We start from the raw sequence: 5203 nt of genomic DNA, 5'->3' as shown, positions 1-5203 counted from the left end.
ATAACTATGACTAGATAATCCAAGACTCAATGTGTTTTACCATGGTTATCCATAAGAAAACCTAGGTTATTAGATTGATGGACGGGCAGGCACATAATACGGCGATATTGGCGTGCGGACAGGCTATTGGTGTAAACAATTCATTTCCGGGCTTTATCAAAATTTAGTTTTGCCCTTTTTAGCTCGACTATTCGAAGAATAAGGAGAGTTATTCTACTCATCCAAGCGTCGGCGTCCGCGTCTAACCTTGGTTAATTAAGGTTTTGCATGTAAACATATGTAAGTTAATAACTCGGCAACTACTTTATTTTTTGCATTGAAACAATCAAGTATCAAAACTCTCATCATGCATATTAAGCAAGTTTTGCCCCTTTATTATTTGATATTCTGGATAAGGTTGTCCATTTAATCTTATTATACAGTGATCCATGCATGTTTCAGTAAAACTGCAATTCTTATCTAAAGGCTGTGCAATAGTCGAGCGCGCTGTCTCTGTGACAGCTCTTGTTGGACTTATTATGGCTGCATTCGGGGGAATTAATCACCTACAGTGATATCCCTTCTTTAATAAATAATAAAAGTGGTTTTCAGTGTCTAGAGTCATACTTGAGACTGTTCGTAATCATGGCCCCAGAACATAATTTCTTAAGATTTTGACTCCTTAACTATAGTGTTTGTTTAAAGCGGCTTTACACCAGATGGTCCAAAAATCGTCAAATATAGTATTTCCTCAAAACAAGCCTAGATTTGTAAATGCGAGCTAGTAGGAAGCCTATGATACATCACTTGACATGATTAAGATAATTAACGCAATAATCACGTGTTGCTGTTTCATCTGGGTGTACCTTTTTAAAAAAGTGCGTAACGGTTTCACATTTTAAATCATATCTGTTTCTAAGTACAGATAAATATACCGACGCTTTTTTAATTATGTTTTCTTATTGGGATTTACGTGGAAGACAATCGTAGTAAATTTCAAATTGGAAAAATGCATTCATCGTAAGCGATGTGGTACATCAACTAGTAAGACCCAAAGCGTTGTACTCAACGATGTCAATTTTATTTAAGTTTTTGACAAGTAACTTTTTCTCTTGCAATGTTATCATCTGGTGTCTACCCCCTTAAAACTATGGTGTTCGTTTTCCTTTCTTACAGGCTGGTCAAGAAGCACAGACAGTGACAAAGCGAAATCTAAGTGCATCAGTACAACAGACCATGCTTATATTCCTTGAAAACATCGGCCAACGATAGTGAGATGAGTTTTATGATTTAAAAGTATTCTGCTTTGAGACAAAAGAAAATGCATGTATACACTTACAAAGAAGTACTCTGTGCTGCTCCACTTAGAGCAGAATATCTTAAGTACTGGGACAACAAATGCTTGTGACAAATCAAATGTTTTGTCTCTAACTTCTCCTGAAAAGATCATTACTTGATAAAGTTGCTAGAAACTGGAGCAATTCCTTGAACAAAATTTCACGCAATGGTACAATATCCAGTGGCAGCAGTGCCTGTTCGCACATAGGGTCAATGATTAGAGAACCAGAAGATGTATCGACAACTGAAAATAATAAATTGGATGCAATTGATAATATTGATATTTGAGGATGTAACTGAAAATAATCCAGAAGAAATAGTTGAAACTTATGAAGATTTCATTTCCATTGCGTTTGGAACAGATATGCAGACACTTAATGAAAACGAAGTGTTCACAGTTACAAAACTACAGAAATCGGACATTTTGAATGAAACTGATGTAGAGGACCAATCCGATCAACACTCGATATAATTGGATGTCCATTTTCCAGGTGTATGCCGGAATTCCTTTTCAAATACAATATCCAGTGGTAGCTTGTTCGGGCATCGGATTAATGATTATGGAACCAGAAAATTTATCGACAACTGAAAATATTGAATTGGATGCAACTGATAATATTGATGTAGAAGATGTCACTGACAATAATCCAGAAGAAATAGTTGAAACTTCTGAAGATGTCAATTACTCTGCGCTTGAAACAGACTGTCAGACACTTAATGATACCAAAGATGTCAATTGCTCTGCGCTTGAAACAGACTGTCAGACACCTAATGATACCGAAGTGTACACAGCTACAAAACTACAGAATTTTGAATGAAACTGATGGAGAGAACCAATCCAACCAACCATTAACAGAACTGGAAATCCTTTTTTCAGGTGTTGGCCAAAATTTTATTTACGAATACAATATCCAGGGGCACCAGTGCTTGTTCTTAAATACCATAAGTTTCAGAGAATACAGATCACATAGAAAAAGTGTACCAAACATCTATCCAGGAAGGAATAAAGCACTGGGAAGAGAACTCCCTTTCCTGCATGGACACGCTGCATGCTATGCGCCTAAAATTTTCAATGATTTACATGCTAAGATGGAGATAGTGTGGCACGCCACCCTTAAAATTGACGGTTTGAGAGTGAAAAAGATGCCATTTGCAGCATGTTACCAAACTTGTGGGGTAAACGCAGTGCACTTGTCATCACTGCAACCCCAGGTAAGACATTCACTCTCATAATTGACGAAAACGTAAAACATGCATTGTTCGACCCACATGTCCATTACAGGTATTTGATCAAATCAAACATTTGAAGATGTCTACATGGACATTGCTCTTTTTCAAAATTTAAAAATCAACTTCATGACTGATTACATGTTCGACGTTCATATTTCTGAGCTGAAGGCAGACAACAAAACTGGTTTTGTGGAGTCAAAAGCTACTTAATCACCGGGGATGAGCAAAAAAAGTCACGTGACCACAAATGCAAACGACAGTAGTATTTTGCCCCGCTTGATCGTCAGTCCAGGTAAGTTTCTTATCGATATTTTTGTTATACGTGGTAGTTCGTTTAAGAGACATAGCGCAAAAAAGAATGCATTGTTTTGTCTTTAGATCGGTGTATTGGTCACTGTTCATGTTTGCATAGTTTCCGAGAACACTTCGATAAAAATATGGCCCAGGAATGCAAACGCACGTAGGTACTATTTAAATGTCAAATATTTAATAAAAAGCCACATTGTTTTCAAATGTTTGCCATTCTATTGTTTAACAATGGTTTTTATTTGTTATATGTATATTTTGTACAAAAATGCATTTTCTGAAGAATTTAAAATTTGGCAAACGCACGTTGGCATTTTCATGATGCAAACGCACGTAGCCTTCCTAAAATGGCAAACGCATACATGTAGGCATAACAAAGTGTCAAGTATCCCAATGTGACTTAAACGATTTTTAAGTTAAATGTAACCATTATAACTATTTGATTGAATAGATTGAAGACAGTTCAGGAATGACAGCCATAGAACGGTTTAACATGAGAGAGAGACTGAGAACACGTCTTCTATCACGAATAAATTTTTCAAGATTCCCACCTCCATTCCCATATACTTAAACGGATGGCCAATTCAGCTCTGGGAGGTTTTAATAGCGCATAACGATTCAAAGACGATAATGTACGCACTGTGTCACGGTGGAACCTACAATGTGAGGGCATTCAGTAGTCTTATTGGTGAGACATTTTTCTCCGAACTTGAGCTACATGACAGGACTGGTTGCGGCACAGTGACAGCTGATGCATTCGGACGATTCATTGGAAATGCCATCGAACAACTCCCATGTTCGTCCAGATCCCGAAAGTGAATTTTGTTTATCTAAATACTGCTCAAACAATTATTTAAAAAATACTAATACAACTACTACCACTACTGTTACCGCTACAACTACCACCACTACTGCTACTACTACCACAAACGCCACCACTGCAAATAATGATTGAATTAATATTTTCAGAAAGTTTGTGTACAGACCTGGACGATCTGATGTCTATGGACTTACGGAGGTAGAAGAAGTGACTGGACACTACACCTATTGCGGAGACACTTGCCCAGCCTGCAACACATTAAGCCCCTCATCTGTATTCTCAATTAGCTTGAAGTAATGATTCTCATTTTTATCAACCATTGTTTACACAATATATTTTAATCAATCGTTTTACACGAGAAATCCGCAACGTATATTTTCACATGTGTATAGATTGAATTGAAAAAAATAAGAGCTATAAATTTAAACGCTAGTATTGGTTTATTGTTGTGAAATATGTCACATGCACACAGTACTTTAAATTGACTTGAATAATCATCCAAACTAATGTTTAACATAATTGAACTGTTTTATATTTCGACAGTTTAATACATTTATCAAATATAACAAATTAGTAAAAGTGTTTATGTGGATGAGTATGCAAATATGCCGTATGTGTTTAGAATAATTTATCTGAACAATTGATTTATATATCGTGTTTTTATTTTACAGGAATCATGCGTTTGATGAACAGCGCAGGGGTGTTCACAAGCAAGGGATCGTTTCCATGGACAGAAACGCTCTACATAAGGGAACGCTCGGTGTGCGATGGGAGTGCGCTAGGCGAAATGAGTCAAAGATGCTGATCACAGATCGCATGGAAATAGACACTTAAATGAAACTCATGTATTGATATAATATCATAAAACAAGTTGAATTCAGAATTATGCAGATTTTGTATCGGTTCCATATCAATGCATTGCTGAATTGTGAACTTTAGTTCAGGTATTCGTCAGATATGGTAAATGATTAACTGGAATACTAACTACAGCTGTTGATAATTAACTCTGTTCACAATAACCGTTTTAAGAACTGTTCATGTGTTTGTGTTATACGTGTAAATTTTATTATATAAATACACCATTATCAATATATCGCGAAATAAATTTCGTTGATGTCAAAGTACATGCTACTAAAACAGTTTTAGCGCCGCTGTCCTTTAACAAATAGGTTTTGAGTGCTGCCTTTTACACACTGATTTCTATATGTTTCTACACTATATTACCAGAGTGTATAACTATACTTATCTCTATCGAGGATCATGTAAAACTTCACCAAGAAGCAGTTTAAGAATAGACAATTATAACGCAAACTAATGCGAATGCATATACGTTCATTTGTTGTCCAGCATGACTGCTACATCTCCTTTATAGTTGTTCATACTGCGGTATGATTTTCCGTAAAAAAGTAAAAGATGTCAAGCTTTTTCATTTATTGTATAATGACTAGTACTAGACAAGTACTAACTCAGTCATGATATACTAATATCCAAACTGCGACAGAATATCAAAATCTTAAATCAAAAAGTATA

At 35.9% G+C, this 5203-nt stretch overlaps 1 pseudogene; it reads left to right on the top strand.

Annotated features, from left to right (window-relative positions):
* The first annotated feature begins 2406 nt into the window (after nucleotides 1–2406).
* LOC128226165 (uncharacterized) lies at nucleotides 2407–4507 on the top strand (annotated as a pseudogene).
* Nucleotides 4508–5203: the final 696 nt, after the last annotated feature.

The sequence above is a fragment of the Mya arenaria genome, chromosome 3 (assembly GCF_026914265.1).
Source record: "Mya arenaria isolate MELC-2E11 chromosome 3, ASM2691426v1".
NCBI lineage: Eukaryota > Metazoa > Mollusca > Bivalvia > Myida > Myidae > Mya > Mya arenaria.
This window is presented reverse-complemented; position numbering and strand designations above follow the sequence as displayed.